General features: G+C 40.9%; 1 protein-coding gene across 3 annotated transcripts in view; it reads left to right on the top strand.

The window, feature by feature from the left end:
• The first annotated feature begins 12,101 nt into the window (after positions 1-12,101).
• LOC126336982 (ATP-binding cassette sub-family A member 7-like) overlaps positions 12,102-18,153 on the top strand; it is a 585,480-nt gene continuing 579,428 nt past the window's right edge. For 2 of the 3 annotated variants that reach the window (XM_050001219.1, XM_050001217.1), the window contains exon 1: positions 12,102-12,349. The gene's annotated coding sequence lies outside the window, so the exon portion shown is untranslated. The remainder of the gene's footprint in view (positions 12,350-18,153) is intronic. The other variant, XR_007565029.1, reaches the window with a different exon arrangement.

Raw genomic sequence — 18,153 nt, 5'->3', positions numbered from 1 at the left:
ACGTTTCTAGCATATGTAGACTTAAAGAAAACTTTTGACAATGTTGACTGGAATACTCTCTTTCAAATTCTGAAAGTGGCAGGGGTAAAATACAGGGAACGAAAGGCTATTTACAATTTCTACCGAAACCAGATGGCAGTTCTAAGAGTCGAGGGACATGAAAGGGAAACAGTGGTTGGGAAGGGAGTGAGGCAGGGTTGTAGCCTCTCCCCGATGTTATTCAATCTGTATATTGAGCAAGCAGTAAAGGAAACAAAAGAAAAATTCGGAGTAGTCATTATAATCCATGGAGAAGAAATAAAAACTTTGAGGTTTGCCGATGACATTAAAATTCTGTCAGAGACAACAAAGGACTTGGAAGAGCAGTTGAACGGAATGGACAGTGTCTTGAAAGGATCATGTAAGATGAACATCAACAAAAGAAAAATGAGGATAGAGGAATGTAGTCGAATTAAGTCGGATGATGCTGAGGGAATTAGATCAGGAAATGAGACGCTTACAGTAGTAAATGAGTTTTGCTATTTGCGGAGCAAAATAACTGATGATGGTAGAAGTAGAGAAGATATAAAATGTAGACTGGCAATGGCAAGGAAAGCGTTTCTGAAGAAGAGAAATTTGTTAACATCGAGTATAGATTTAAGTGTCAGGAAGTCATTTCTGAAAGTATTTGTATGGAGTGTAGCCATGTATGGAAGTGAAACATGGACAATAAATAGTTTGAACAGGAAGAGAATATAAGCTTTCGAAATGTGGCGCTACAGAAGAATGCTGAAGATTAGATGGGTAGATAACATAACTAATGAGAGGATTTGAATAGAATTGGGGAGAAGAGGAGTTTGTGGCATAACTTGACTAAAAGAAGGGACAGGTTTGTAGGACACGTTCTGTGGCATCAAGGGATCACATATTTAGCATTGGAGGGCAGCGTGGAGGGTAAAAATCATAGAAGAGACCAAGAGATGAATACACTAAGCAGATTCAGAAGGATGTAGGTTGCAGAAACTATGGGAGATGAAGAAGCTTGCACAGGATAGGGTAGCATGGAGAGCTGCATCAAACCAGTGATCGTAATAATGGGCCCGATGGTAGGTTGACAGACTACAGTTTGTTGATAGAAAATTGGGAAAACGCTATCTACAATATGACGTTCAAGATGTCATGAAGTGGTATGAGGTGGACGATGGGGTGTGGGTGGGGATGGAGGGAGGGAGAAGGGGCAAGTGTCTCCCATTTCTGCCTCTTTCCCTGATGATGTGGAGTACACAGTCACAATTCACTATTGAATTCTCACACACTTCTAGGAATGAGTAGATAACCATCAGTTCTTTGGGATATAATAAGTTTTCTGCGTCACCTACAAAATTTAGGTCTTGTAGCGAGACAGATATCGAAACTGATAGTATCATTATAACAAAAATAAAAATAAAAAATGCAGTTTTAAAGTCTCCCTTCAACCCATGCAACCAGTGTAAATTTCTGCAGAACCCCATAGGATTAACCTCGCAATTTTTCATTATTTTCAAATTACTTACAAATACATTCAGTTTTATCTTTTTTTAAAAAAAGTTAACTCATACTGAAATAATTTCATCATGTTATGAATTTCTTATTTATCGCCTACAGCTCGATTTAACTTCAGAATCAATCACACAGGCATTTCTTTGGTGTCAATGAACTGTCATCCACTATCCCATAAAGCTCAAAAGTATTTCTGTTTGATGTGCAAGTACCTGAAAAGTGCATTGAGAGAAATCACGAAAGAAGTGTTAAATGATTAAATTTTCTTTCCATTCAGAGCTGATATTCACCATCGAAATCACTATGAGGTGCGATCTCTTTGCTCACAAATATTTTACTGCGTTAGTTGTGGCATGAATACAAACTACCTCTAGACGTCATATTGAGAAATATCTTGTCGTGTCTGTAACATACGCTGTGTCAGCCCATGAAGTATGCTGCTGGGAGGCTGTTGTGAAACCAGGCCTGTGTATCTCCCCATCACATCCCAGACATGCTCTGTGGGTGGCAAATCAGGAAACCAGTACACCAGTCAAGGACCAATACATACACTCCTGGAAATTGAAATAAGAACACCGTGAATTCATTGTCCCAGGAAGGGGAAACTTTATTGACACATTCCTGGGGTCAATACATCACATGATCACACTGACAGAACCACAGGCACATAGACACAGGCAACAGAGCATGCACAATGTCGGCACTAGTACAGTGTATATCCACCTTTCGCAGCAGTGCAGGCTGCTATTCTCCCATGGAGACGATCGTAGAGATGCTGGATGTAGTCCTGTGGAACGGCTTGCCATGCCATTTCCACCTGGCGCCTCAGTTGGACCAGCGTTCGTGCTGGACGTGCAGACCGCGTGAGACGACGCTTCATCCAGTCCCAAACATGCTCAATGGGGGACAGATCCGGAGATCTTGCTGGCCAGGGTAGTTGACTTACACCTTCTAGAGCACGTTGGGTGGCACGGGATACATGCGGACGTGCATTGTCCTGTTGGAACAGCAAGTTCCCTTGCCGGTCTAGGAATGGTAGAACGATGGATTCGATGACGGTTTGGATGTACCGTGCACTATTCAGTGTCCCCTCGACGATCACCAGAGGTGTACGGCCAGTGTAGGAGATCGCTCCTCACACCATGATGCCGGGTGTTGGCCCTGTGTGCCTCGGTCGTATGCAGTCCTGATTGTGGCGCTCACCTGCACGGCGCCAAACACGCATACGAACATCATTGGCACCAAGGCAGAAGCGACTCTCATCGCTGAAGACGACACGTCTCCATTCGTCCCTCCATTCACGCCTGTCGCGACACCACTGGAGGCGGGCTGCACGATGTTGGGGCGTGAGCGGAAGACGGCCTAACGGTGTGCGGGACCGTAGCCCAGCTTCATGGTGACGGTTGCGAATGGTCCTCGCCGATACCCCAGGAGCAACAGTGCCCCTAATTTGCTGGGAAGTGGCGGTGCGGTCCCCTACGGCACTGCGTATAATCCTACGGTCTTGGCGTGCATCCGTGCGTCGCTGCGGTCCGGTCCCAGGTCTACGGGCACGTGCACCTTCCGCCGACCACTGGCGACAACATCGATGTACTGTGGAGACCTCACGCCCCACGTGTTGAGCAATTCGGCGGTACGTCCACCCGGCCTCCCGCACGCCCACTATACGCCCTCGCTCAAAATCCGTCAACTGCACATACGGTTCACGTCCACGCTGTCGCGGCATATTACCAGTGTTAAAGACTGCGATGGAGCTCCGTATGCCACGGCAAACTGGCTGACACTGACGGCGGCGGTGCACAAATGCTGCGCAGCTAGCGCCATTCGACGGCCAACACCGCGGTTCCTGGTGTGTCCGCTGTGCCGTGCGTGTGATCATTGCTTGTACAGCCCTCTCGCAGTGTCCGGAGCAAGTATGGTGGATCTGACACACCGGTGTCAATGTGTTTTTTTTTCCATTTCCAGAAGTGTATATCAAGACGTTTAAGGTGTCAACTACAGTATGGCATCTTGCATTTTCCTACTGGAATATGCTATTTGGTTCCATAGTCATGGAGGGTACAGCATTCTTTTCATATACTTAAGAAATTTGCAACTAAATAAACCAGGTAAAACAATGGTTTATCTTTCTCCACAAATATTCACACATATCCCTTCCTAATAAAAAGTCACATGTCCAATGAACAATGATTTGACTGAGAAAAATAAACTGCGGCAATGGGGAGGGGCAGAGGGACTGTCAGAATTATGTCACTTTTTCACCCTCTATTATTACGTTATTGTAAGTGCTGGGTGGAAACATATTATTTATTGCTTAGTAGCGAGCCGTAAGTACAGAGCGCGCAGACTAACGTGGCTGGTAAATGAGCAATCGGCAGGGCGGGAGTCGGGATAGTGTTAGTGGTAGGATACAAGACAGGCACTGCAGGGGAAGTGCTGAGCGCTGAACGGGAAGTGTCGTTCTATAGCGAAGTCTACGCTCACATTTTTTGTAAATATTAAATGGAGCCCCTCCACATGCACACTTGCATGGTGACCATTCAAAAAATCTGTCGCATCTGCTATGGTTAGTATCTAAAAGCATTCAGCTAAAAATGCAAAAAAAAGGCCTTTTATTTTCGGCTGTCTTGTTAACCATTTGTAACTTTCAGAGAAATATCATGAGTGGCGAATTTTGAGTAAAATCTACACATTTCTCTTGTTACCACGTTGAAATTTGCTTCTTTTGCGAAAACGCCAAGGAGTTTACACAATGTTACCTAACATGTTGTGCAGTCGCAGTTGCGAGAGAAATCCGAAACAGTGGTTTATTAAGTGAGGAACTGAGGAAAAGTAAGGGCAGTTACTTAAGAAATGCAAATACAAAAATAAAAGTGTAATGTCTTCACTTACGTTATTCCAAAAACCATAGCATTTCTAGTCTCATTAGCTATCGATGCCCTTAGAAATTACATTGTTATATCGAAGAAGTCTATAATTACTAGAATAACACGGTAGAGACTGAAGTTTTGCGTAATAACCATACGGCAAAATATTCTTCTCTTTGTGTGCTGTCATTTGCCAAAATCTCATTTCGACATCTCAAACCATTTATGAAATGTGATGAATGTTACAGGTAATTCACTCTCACTTTACCAGTGGCGTGAGTGGTCACAAATGAGTGTGCTATGTCCTACATCAGACCATTTTTCTCGAGATTGATGGCTGATAAAGACCTCCACCCACGTCTAAAGAAAAATTTAACGTGCTAGCGCAAATATATATATGTTGTTGTTGTTGTGGTCTTCAGTCCTGAGACTGGTTTGATGCAGCTCTCCATGCCACTCTATCCTGTGCAAGCATCTTCATCTCCCAGTACCTACTGCAACCTACATCCTTCTGAATCTGCTTAGTGTATTCATCTCTTGGTCTCCCTCTACGATTTTTACCCTCCACGCTTCCCTCCAGTACTAAATTGGTGATCCCTTGGTGCCTCAGAAAATGTCCTACCAACCGATCCCTTCTTCCGGTCAAGTTGTGCCACAAACTTCTCTTCTCCCCAATGCTATACAATACCTCCTCGTTAGTTATGTGATCTACCCATCTAATCTTCAGCATTCTTCTGTAGCACCACATTTCAAAAGCTTCTATTCTCTTCTTGTCCAAACTATTTATTGTCCATGTTTCACTTCCATACATGGCTACACTCCATACAAATACTTTCAGAAATGACTTCCTGACACTTAAATCTATACTCGATGTTAACAAATTTCTCTTCTTCAGAAACGCTTTGCTTGCCATTGCCAGTCTACATTTTATATCCTCTCTACTTTGACCATCGTCAGTTATTTTGCTCCCCAAATAGCAAAACACCTTTACTGCTTTAAGTGTCTCACTTCCTAATCTAATTCCCTCAGCACCACCCGACTTAATTCGACTACATTCCATTATCCTCGTTTTGCTTTTGGTGATGTTCCTCTTATATCCTCCTTTCAAGACACTGTCCATTCCGTTCAACTGCTCTTCCAAGTCCTTTGCAGTCTGTGACAGAATTACAATGTCATCGGCGAAACTCAAAGTTTTTATTTCTTCTCCGTGGATTTTAATACCTACTCCGAATTTTTCTTTTGTTTCCTCTACTGCTTGCTCAATATACAGATTGAATAACATCGGCGAGAGGCTACAACCCTGTCTTACTCCCTTCCCAACCACAGCTTCCCTTTCATGTCCCTCGACTCTTATAACTGCCATCTGGTTTCTGTACAAATTGTAAATAGCCTTTCGTTCCCTGTATTTTACCCCTGCCACCTTCAGAATTTGAAAGAGAGTATTCCAGTCAACATAGTCAAAAGCTTTCTCTAAGTCTACAAATGCAAGAAACGTAGGTTTGCCTTTCCTTAATCTTTTTTCTAAGATAAGTCGAAAGGTCAGTATTGCCTCACGTGTTCCAATATTTCTACGGTATCCAAACTGATCTTCCCCGAGGACGGTTTTTACTAGTTTTTCCATTCGTCTGTAAAGAATTCGTGTTAGTATTTTGCAGCTGTGGCTTATTAGACTGATTGTTCGGTAATTTTCTCATTTGTCAACACCTGCTTTCTTTGGGATTGGAATTATTATATTCTTCTTGAAGTCTGAGGGTATTTCGCCTGTTTCATACACCTTGCTCACCAGATGGTAGAGTTTTGTCAGGACTGGCTCTCCCATGGCCGTCAGTAGTTCCAATGGAATGTTTTCTACTCCGGGGGCTTTGTTTCGACTCAGGTCTTTCAGTGCTCTGTCATACTCTTCACGCAGTATCGTATATCCCATTTCATCTTCATCTACATCCTCTTCCATTTCCATAATATTATCCTCAAGTACATTGCCCTTGTATAGACCCTCTGTATACTCCTTCCACCTTTCTGCTTTCACTTCTTTGCTTAGAACTGGGTTTCCATCTTAGCTCTTGATGTTCATACAAGTGGTTCTCTTATCTCCAAAGGTCTCTTTAATTGTCCTGTAGGCAGTATCTATCTTACCCCTAGTGAGATAAGCCTCTACATCCTTACATTTGTCCTCTAGCCATCCCTGCTTAGCCGTTTTGCACTTCCTGTCGATCTCATTTTTGAGGCGTCTGTATTCCTTTTTGTCTGCTTCATTTACTGCATTTTTATATTTTCTCCTTTCATCAATTAAATTTAATATTTCTTTTGTTACCCAAGGATTTCTACTAGCCCTCGTCTTTTTACCTACTTGATCCTCTGCTGCCTTCACTACGTCATCCCTCAAAGCTACCCATTCTTCTTCTACTGTATTTCTTTCCCCCATTCCTGTCAATTGTTCCCTTATGCTCTCCCTGAAACTCTGTTCAACCTCTGGTTCTTTTTGTATATCCAGGTCCCATCTCCTTAAATTCCCACCTTTTTGCAGTTTCTTCAGTTTTAATCTACAGGTCATAACCAATAGATTGTGGTCAGAGTCCACATCTGCCCCTGGAAATGTCTTACAATTTAAAACCTGGTTCCTAAATCTCTGTCTTACCATTATATAATCTATCTGATACCTTTTAGTATCTCCAGGGTTTTTCCATATATACAACCTTCTTTCATGATTCTTAAACCAAGTGTTAGCTATGACTAAGTTGTGCTCTGTACAAAATTCTACTAGGCGGCTTCCTCTTTCATTTCTTAGCCCCAATCCATATTCACCTACTATGTTTCCTTCTCTCCCTTTTCCTACACTCGAATTCCAGTCACCCATGACTATTAAATTTTCGTCACCCTTCACTATCTGAATAATTTCTTTTATTTCATCATACATTTCTTCAATTTCTTCGTCATGTGCAGGGCTAGTTGGCATATAAACTTGTATTACTGTAGTAGGTGTGGGCTTCGTATCTATCTTGGCCACACTAATGCGTTCACTATGCTGTTTGTAGTAGCTTATCCGCATTTCTATTTTCTATTCATTATTAAACCTACTCCTGCATTACCCCTATTTGATTTTGTGTTTATAACCCTGTAGTCACCTGACCAGAAGTCTTGTTCCTCCTTCCACCGAACTTCACTAATTCCCACTATATCTAACTTTAACCTATCCATTTCCCTTTTTAAATTTTCTAACCTACCTGCCCGATTGAGTGATCTGACATTCCACGCTCCGATCCGTAGAACGCCAGTTTTCTTTCTCCTGATAACGACATCCTCTTCAGTAGTCCCCGCCCGGAGATCCGAATGGGGGACTATTTTACCTCCGGAATATTTTACCCAAGAGGACGCCATCATCATTTAATCATACAGTAAAGCTGCATGCCCTCGGGAAAAATTACGGCCGTAGTTTCCCCTTGCTTTCAGCCGTTCGCAGTACCAGCACAGCAAGGCCGTTTTGGTTATTGTTAGAAGGCCAGGTCAGTCAATCACCCAGACTGTTGCCCCTGCAACTACTGAAAAGGCTGCTGCCCCTCTTCAGAACCACACGTTTGTCTGGCCTCTCAACAGATACCCCTCCGTTGTGGTTGCACCTACGGTACGGCTATCTGTATCGCTGAGGCACGCAAGCCTCCCCACCAACGGCAAGGTCCGTAGTTCATGGGGGGAGGCGAAATTATATAATCAGCAACATTTTATGCAATACTCACCAAATGCAAATTCACAGGATACCTATTTTTCATTGCAAACATTTTCCAGTGTCGCGCAGTGTCTTACTTCCTTATAAATATCACAATAACTATTACCATTAACGAAATGATGGGCACATCATCATGAAGCTGACATATAAAGTTATAAGTAATGCAAAAATGATTTTTTTGCCTAGTAGTTTCTGTAAAATAGTTTGAGAGAGACTCCAGAGCGTGCGCTTGATGTTGTCATCCCCGACGGACCGAAAGGGGGAAACACTGTCGGCCTCCCCTTACGAATAAACGAACGAATTCGCCCAGCGCTTTGGACGAAAATTGGTCGCTGTGCATCGACCACCGTATCCTACCTGGACTCTAGTACTGTACCAGATAGTGTTACAACATTATTGATCGGCCTGTTGAGCCTTTATATTACTACCAGGAGACAAAACCACATATAATGCAAACTAAAGGAAAAGGAACCTATTGAATTTTCTGTATTCTGGACTTCCACTCAAAATAAAATATACTACAAACGTTGCGTAAATACTGTGTACAAGACAAATTAGAAACCAATAAAATGTGTATGTTAATAGTAAGTTGGTCAATTGGTGGAGGGGATTGTAGTGGGTTGGGCGAATAATTAATCAGTTAATGTTGAATACTCTGGTATTTGCACGCAGACAGCTGCCACCACCCTTCACAGAGGAATGGGGTACTTAAAACTCTAGTACATAGGGCGCGCACTATCTCTGACACAGAGAGTCTACCCCAGGAATTGGAACATCTGAGAACTGTATTTCGAAAAAATGGGTACTCAGAGTGGCATATCCAACGTGCACTCCGCCCAACCAGTGCATCACAACCTGTTGAGATGGATGAAGTCACGAGGGAGGAGGTAAGCACTGCATTTATTCCATACACAGGCGCACTCTCGGGGAAAATCGCCCGCATTCTGAAGAAACACCGGGTCGGAACTGTGTTTTGTCCTCCGAATAAAACTCGTGCACTGGTGGGGAGCGCCAAAGATGACCTCGGTTTGAGGAAGGCCGGCGTGTACCAGATTCCGTGTCAATGTGGCAAGTCGTATATTGGTCAGACGATGCGTACCGTCGAGGATCGATGCCGTGAACACCAGAGGCACACTCGACTGATGTATCCGAGCAAGTCGGCGGTCGCTGAACATTGTTTGTCGGAAAATCACGCTATGGAGTATGACCGCACGAGGATTCTGGTACAGACGTCGAGATACTGGGACAGCGTTGTTAGAGAGGCCATCGAAATTCGCACCAATGACGACCTCATAAACCGTGACTGTGGCTATAATCTTAGCAAGGCTTGGGAACCAGCCATTGGGTTAATCAAGATTAAATCGAGCAAACGCATAGTTGTGACGACCACGGCGGACAGAGCCATCACACCGACGTCATCTCAGACGCCGTCGCAATCTGTTCCACCGCGCTACCGTGGCGCGGGGCGCGGACGGCGGAGGGAGCGCGCCGCGGGCGGAGGGTATTTAAATCGGCCACCGCCGCGACCGAACCCAGATCCCATGGAGTGGGACGGCGAAATAGCTAGGGGTTACCCTAGACCGTAGGCTCACCTGGAAGCATCACATCCGTGATATGAAAGGGAGAGCAATTGGACGCCTCCGCGCCCTGTATCCACTGCTAAACCCGCAGTCGTCATTGCCACCGCAACACGGCATCACGCTTTACCAAACATTGGTTCACCCACTGTTAGAGTATGCGGCCGTGGTCTGGGGGAAAGCCGCAGATGCTCACATTGTGACTCTGCAACGGATACAGAACCGCGCCCTGAAGACTGCTATGCATCTTCCGAGGCGCTTTTCGACGTGCCAACTCCACGAGGACACCGGGATCCTGCCTCTCCGAGAAAGGTTCCGCGCCATCGCCAGGTAGTTCTACGAGAGGACGGAACACTCCCGCAACCGGCTCATCCGTGGACTGGGCCAACAACCACATCACAGGCCAACCACGCGTTGGCCTGACCTGCTGAGGGATTAAGTTTTACTAATCCCTCAACAGAGTGTGTCTTTCTCTTTTTCAGGTAAGACCAGACAGGACCAATCAACAAGAGTGTTAATGCATATTTCTCTCTCCTACAGGAACTGCAGGAATGACATATGTATGTCTATACTGCACAACCTCGAGCCAAGGACAGGCTCGTCATTCCAGCGTCAGCGACCGAACCCAGTTCCCCCTGAGCAGCCATAGCGTACGGATCTCCGTGCCGGCGCGTTCACAGGAGCGCAGTCCGTCAGTTCACATGATGATGGCGACATGTTTGATCGCCGAAATATTGTACCCGTTGGACACTATAGACCGGCAGTACACCCGTGGATATTTTGATAATCGTTTTAATGTTTCATTGTTTTGTTTTGTTTTAAAGCCGGTTGAGTGTTGACGGGCTGTCTACAGCTTGGCTACGGAAACGTGTCCTACAGTCCTGTAGTACCCTTGGTGTCGGCACAAGTCGGAACATTTCGTGTCGACTGTGTTCTTTTTACGATTGGTGCCAACATCAGCGATCTAACGGCAGTGGCTCTGAACAGATCGCGGAGCAGTGCAGCGCAGAACTGCGCAGTGTTCGAAGATGTTGCAGTGTGCCAGCGTGTGTCATTAGAAATGGAAAACGAGAAACGCTCTTCAAATAGACTGCTGCACGAACAAGCCATTTCCTTGGATGTACCGACACTGCGCGGAATTTGTTCGTCGTTGGGCAGAGCGACGCGGTTTGACATCCACACAGACCGCGCCGACCTCTTTCTTTCGTTTTGAGCGGCGCCCCGCAACTGGTGTGGGTGTGGCTTCAAGTAGCGTGGGTTTCAGAACGTTGAGAACGATTTCAGTTCCTCGTCTCAAGGGGCTCCATTTTCAGGATCCCTTGGCATCAGTAACTACTGCCGGTGGCACTTGAAATGCCAGTTTTCAGAAGTAGCAGACACAGAAAGTAGCCTAAGTCGAAAAATCACAAGTACAGTTACCGCCTACTGCAGAAGATCATTTGTGGAACATTCATGAAACGTAAGTTTCGGAGCAGCCAGGGCCGGGTCCAGGAATTTTGTCGCCTCTTGCGAAAATTTTAAGTGCTCTCCCTTTCATGCATTTTCAGACATAATCAACCATTTTCCCAGTGTCGTTCATCTATGACGTGTTATTTTAACATAATACACTTACTCATATGTCTTTTTAACTTGAATACGTCTTTAAGACCAGAGCCAGGAAAAAGAAACTCTTTACAGTGTAGGCCTAATACACTTTGAGTTATAATTCTAAAATTAATTACGTCACCCAAAATTAAGGCAGTCATAGAATATACAACTACAATCTGTTCGTTTTTCATTCCATGTGCACCGCGGATGGAGTAAGAAGAGAAAGCAGAAAAAAAAGCACGCCTCCCTGTCCGTTGAGAAACGGAATGCAGCGGTGTAGCTCTTATCGCTTCTATAACAACTGTTCGCACATCTTCGGACAACTTATTGTATGACGTCTGAAAAATGTTACCATGTTTAACTACTAACAATACACATTTTTACAGCAGTTAACACCCAGTTTTTTACTAATATGTTACATCTACGCAATTTATTCTGTGTTTTCACACTCTCGCATCTTTTAATATCGTTTCAGTGAGAAAATTCGTCTTTACATAGTGATCAGCGGTCGTTGTATGTCTAAGAGAAATCTGTTAACAGACGTATCACACTTTACAACAATTGAAATCAAAACTATCACAATTCGAATTTTCCTAAATACAGTACTGTTTCGGTAGTAGGCGGTCTTCATTGCATTGCCACCTGTCATGATCGCAACTTGAGTAAAGTCTACTGTACAAATACCCTTAAGGTCTTAACTTTATAAGATAGTTGTTGAAAAAATAATATAATACTAAACATTTTTTATTTATACTATTTTCTATTGAAATTTCTAGTAAAATTGTCATCAGGCTTTTCAGAATGAAAGCAACTTTTTGTTTACGTTTGCGTTGTAGTCTTTGTTTCAGATAGTGAAATGTATATGTTACCTATCCTGTAACTGTGTAATACTATTGGCACGTGCGGCGAGTGGTGGGGCAGTGTCGAACTCAAATTCCTGTCAGAAACATGCGGATGTTTGAAATTAAATTGTAGATGACACCTCAGAAGGAAACGTCATTAATGTTCCTATAAAAAATGACAAATTCTACTTGTCGGGCCCGACCCAGCTGAATAAGGCTCTGTACGAGGCACATTCTGTGAGTTAATAGGCTATATTCAATAATCAATAAGGCTTGATGTGTTTTGCTGCAGCTGTCCATTTCACGAATAGCTACGTAACAAAATATTGACACGCTGTAAGATTGTAGTTTTTTAATAGTATTATTATGTGTGATTTATTTCAAGTGTATTAAGAGTTGCACCGCTGTCATTTGGTGGTGCTCTCACTAGGTTGAATGATGCTAATTACTTGCGTGCCCGTCAGATTTTCCGTGCCGGAATGAACTGTTTCTTTCCTAAATAGCAGTTGGAGTAGAAGCCTGTGACATGTTGTAATGAAAGGAATATTGTGTAGAAAATGACAATTTGCTTTTTGTTCCTGATGCCCGGTTGGTATTACAGACGTATCAAATTACTTTAAGTAATGTAACCCGTTTAGATAGCGTGCATCAACTGAGGAAACTGCACATTCTGAAATAACACCAACGGGGAGGTTATGTTTATCGCAGAACATCATATACAAATAAACAGCGAGTTTCAGTAGCTCAGTGGTAGTTCAGGATGCTCATAGAATTGACATTACGCCTATATCTTATATTAATTTGAGATTGTCTTTTAGAGTTATTTGTTTGTACCATTCCTCACTAAATGTTCTCCCCGTATTCGTCAACCTTAATTTTTATTAATAACTCATATTTTGCAGTGAGGTCAAAAGGGAAAAATCACTTATATGACCACTGTGACTTCTTAACTTTATCTTGTAGTAGCCCATGTGCCATTGTGGCATGATCTAAGTTTTAAAATAGGTTAGCACTCTTGAAATAATGTGTACTAAACAAACCTTTAGTTGAAAATCTTGTTTATAGTATACAGATCACTTGCTATTTGGTGTGGGGTATATAGTCTCTTATAAATTGTGAAAAGTGATTCATCTTGATGTGAATTATTTTAGTTATAGTTCTTTCCAAAGATATAAACAATAACTGACACATGAGCAGTACAAACTGTTTTAGCTTTTAAGTTATTGCTGTATTGATTGATAGTATCTGAAGAACTGACTCTTCCTTGTTGATGGTTACTTGAGTGTGACATTTTACTTTGCTCTTGTTGTGGACTTAGTTTTCCTTGTAATGGAGATAATAAACTAGTATTTACTAATATTATTAAACACAAATGTGACATTTCATCATTGCAATTAGTATTTTCGTTATTTTTCACATATAATCAGTTGGGGAAATTGTTTCTTTCTAGATCACTATTACTGATTTCATTTATTGCTGTACTGGTTAAAAATTTGGATTTTCAGAGAATCTAAATTTCTTTGGGTTAGTTCTGTTTGAGATATGTCAAGATTTCTTGTCCTACCATTTGTACTGACAGTGTTCAACATGAGACTTGTGTAGTGTGTGGAAGAATTAGGTACTTTACAGTATATTGTTAGTAGGGATGTAATAGATAATATTGCCCATACAGAAATTATGTAAAGATTACTTGGTAAGTCTTGGAATCTTTGTTTTTAATATATTTTTCCCATGTGGAAGTTTCTTTCTATTTTATTTACTATATACTCTGGAATAGGAAAATTCAGAGTATAATAATATTCAGCAATTGCTGAAAAGATCTCTGCTATGTACTGTAATCATTTACTGACCTTGCAAAGAATTTTTCGAAAATTCTTAGGGATGTGCAGTAATAAAGTTTAAGTACTGTGGCCCTTGTATATGTCTCAGCACAGTGAGAAAAAGTAATGTACTCCTATAGAAAGTTTAGTATGCTTCATTTGATTCTTCTATAATATACATCAATTTCATAAGAGCTATTTAGTGACTTCCCATGGCATTTTTTGTTATAGATGATGCAGGCCTACAATATAAGCACCAAAATACTTGAAGAGTTATCTCTAATGTCCTTCTGTACTTTTGAATTTGTCTTGCAGTATGTTAGGAAAAGAATGATATATATAGAATTTATTTATCCAACATTAGACCATTCAGAACAAAAATATCAAACATGTCAGAGACATTACATAAATATTATATACATGTATATAAAGTGTGGACAAAGTTGGATAGAATTAGGTGAGAATAGCTCAGTAAATCAGAAATACACCTTGGACTATGCTGGGGATCAGTCTGTTATCACAAACAGTATTTTGTATTTGCTTTCATTGGCTTCACCAACTCCCTGCCAAATTTTCACCTTTAATCCTAACAAAGACCTTTGGCTAGGTTACGTATCAGTTCATTAGTAGAAACTATCACATACTAGCAATAAATTGTGTATTAGTGTGTTCATTAGTTTACTGTCAAGTTTTTTGAGTTACTGAGGTTTATGTAGTTGTAATTTTTTCATTTATTTAGCAAATGAACCATTAATTTGCACTGGTAACATTTTGTAGTCATTGGCTTGGCTGTAGATTTATGTGATTATCGTCAATGAATAAAACTATTTTTCATTATTAGGCCGTCGCTCATATTTTTGAGGGTGTTGCACGATTTACCATAAAGACATCTACTTAAGGAAAGTAATACTGAATTCAAACAAAATGTTAATGCAATTTGAGAGAGAGAGAGAGAGAGAGAGAGAGAGAGAGAGAGAGAGAGAGAGAGAGAGAGAGTGAGTGCATTGTTCTACCTACCTTATTGAATCCATATTTGATATTGTGTTAGCCTGAGGTAAATTTGGGGCAGATAAATCGGAAGTAATTAATAGGCAACCTCAGGAATATGAATTTTTGTCAAATAACTTTTCTTTTGATACAGTTGTATGTATTTTAAATCATTTCCTATCATGTTTACAGGAACATTGGTTTAGAAAAGTCTCTAATAATAATGATGATTATTATTATTTTGTTTCATCAACTTCTAATATAATTTCCTGTTGTGCCTGTGCATCAACAGTACCTTAAATTTTCTGCAAATTTACCAGCTGACATTGTTCTTTAAGCAAAAAATAACATTTCTACACCATTAGAGTGGCAGAGAACGGAATTGCACCGGCCAGAGTGACTGAGCTGTTCTAGGTGCTTCAGTCTGGAGCCGCGCGGCCGGTACGGTCGCAGGTTCGAATCCTGCCTCGGGCATGGATGTGTGTGATGTCCTTAGGTTAGGTAGGTTTAAGTAGTTCTAGGTCTAGAGGACTGATGAGCTCAGATGTTAAGTCCCATAGTGCTCAGAGCCAGAACGGAATTGCAACAACATAAAGTTTTCATGTGCTTTGGTGTAGTTTTCAGACAGCATACAAAATAAATTTTATTTATTTCAAGGAGAAAGTGACAGATGTAAAAAAAAAAAAAAAAAAAAAAAAAAGAACGGTATTCAGAGACAGAGGATCAACTATTATGAGTGAATGCAAATGTGATTGGAAGTCCCAGTGTATCAGAAATGTTACCAGGAAATATTATCAAAGGACAGACTTATTTCCTTATCTGTAAGGAGATGGAACAGTTGGAAGGAAGCCAGTTATTCGAATTGAAGTGGATGTAACAACAGTCACTGAATTGTGTGGCCAAATGGGGCTTTGTACTAACAAAGATGATGTGAAAGGCACTATAAAAATTCGACAACCTGCATTTACCAGTAATTTACCACAAGAAGATTGGTTGTAAAACTTTAAGAAAGACTTTAATGTAACATTGAAGAAACGAGAGCTCTCATAGCAAACTAGAAGACGTGTTCTAAATGATCCATTCATAACTTACAGCTTTTATGGTTTAGTTGAATGTGAAATGGAGGGACGTGGTATAAAAGATGATATCAGATGTATTTATAATTTGATTAAACCATTTTCTGCCTAGATCCATGTAAAACAAGTGAATGACCTAATGGAAAATGAAATGGGTTTTTAGAGTGGTTAGGAAAGAGTAGATATATGTAGCTGGTCAATGACAGAACAAATGGAGATTGTTACAGAATCTTTCTTATTGTTTGAGCCAATAAAGATGAAGTTGATTGACCTGTTTAATATTGAAATCAATGGTGATATAAAACAACTCTACTGTAATGTCAAAAAGTTTCAGAAGGTGCTCTTCAAAGTTAGGAACATGAAATTGTGTTTCTGAAATACTATTTCTGTTTTCAACATCCATATTGTTGAACACTTATTATTTCATGGTTGTCTAATAAATACCACATTACATGGGCTAATTTCTATGTGGATCTCTTTTCCAGTGACGGTTTGACTTTAGATACAGACTTGTCATTTAAAATGGTTTGTTGCATATGCCCAAGGATTATATGACTTACCTGCAATATGGGTAAAGGTATCATACCTGATTCCACAATATATAGTATGGAGAAACTAAACATCTCATATGATTACACTTTGTTTTTGCAAGTAACAACGGAGTATGGTGGCTCTGTGATTTAAGGCAATGGGCTCTGCATTCAGGAGGAGTGGGGTTCAAGTTGCAATCATATTTAGGTTTTCCCAAAGTAATTCAGAACATTGCTAAGATGCTTCCTTTATAAAAGGGCACAACCTATTTTCTCCTCCATCCTCCTTCAATATTAGCTTATGCTCCATCTCTAATGAGTTCTTTCACAATAGGACAATAAACTCTAATTTTGCTCCCTACCTCCCTCTCCCTCCTCCCCATCCATCCCTCCCACTCTGCTTCCCTCCAAACTACAGGTATGTTCAAAATATGGCATCAGCACATCTTGGAAACACAGACTCTGCATTAATGAACATAAGTAGAACACGTATAGGTTGGCGAACCAACATATATTCCTGGTATGAAAGAAGCAGCAATTACTGTATTGTGGGAATATTTGTCTGTATGTGAAATTGACCCATGCAATGAGGTAAGAGTGGAATTGGATGTTAAATTATCATTAAAAAAAAATTTCTGGATTGTGACTTTTGCAAATATGTTTTTCTATAAAAGTAGTCAGCAGAAATGAAGGTCTTTGAATTGCCTATTTTGGCAATGGCCATACTATGGTAAGCACTTCTGCTGTCACTGCAGATAATAAGTGTTTCAACGTAACTTTTGCTAGATGGCGAAGTCGACAAAAAAAAAAAAAAAAAAAAAAAAAAACTAATGACAAAAAAGATAAAATCAGCCCACAATGTGCAACATTTATACTCGGATCCTTCAGTGACTGAAGTGATAATAGCGATTAAAATTGCAAGAGCAGGAGAGCTCCTTCTCTCAACAGTGTAACACAACAAACCTTTACTGCAACATTGACTACTTTTTTTGTAATAACTGTCTAATCTCAAAACAAATGTGAAACATCTGGAGGAGAACCAAAGTAAATGCAATAGTTAGTGCAAAAGGACCTTTTTTTTTTTTTTTTAAATAATAGTTTTCCCGTCTCGTCTTTGTGCTGCTTGAATAAGATATTTGAAAGAATACTGCTGAACCACTTGAATCCGATAGTTCATGTCAAGGTCCTCTCACATCAGGCAGGTTTTGCAAAGAGTAGAAACTGCATGGCACATTTTACCAACTGTTCCACAATACTAAAGATAACTTTGACAGGCATTTGGTAATGCAGCCAGTATTTTTAAACTTATCCTGCAACACATGATGGGTGCAGCTTAACACCATGCATCAGAAACTGTGTTATGTAATTTTTGACTTCAAATTTGCAAATTTAAAAAGTCCTCTCCTTCAGAATAGAATATTTTTTGTGAATTTACGAGGCAGAAATAGAATCTTCATAACAATGCTCTGCTGTGAGTAAACATATTGTAACTACCTTACTCAACATTTATTGTAGTGACAAACCCCAACTCCCACGGACAAAAGTTCTATATGTCAGATGAGCATAAACTATCTGTGCAGCTGAAGAATTTTGAAAAGTGGAGGAACTTCTTATAAAACAAATTTTGA

The sequence above is a fragment of the Schistocerca gregaria genome, chromosome 2 (genome assembly GCF_023897955.1).
Source record: "Schistocerca gregaria isolate iqSchGreg1 chromosome 2, iqSchGreg1.2, whole genome shotgun sequence".
Taxonomy (NCBI): domain Eukaryota; kingdom Metazoa; phylum Arthropoda; class Insecta; order Orthoptera; family Acrididae; genus Schistocerca; species Schistocerca gregaria.
The sequence above is the reverse complement of the archived record's forward strand: the minus strand, read 5'-3'. Positions and strand labels throughout refer to the sequence as shown.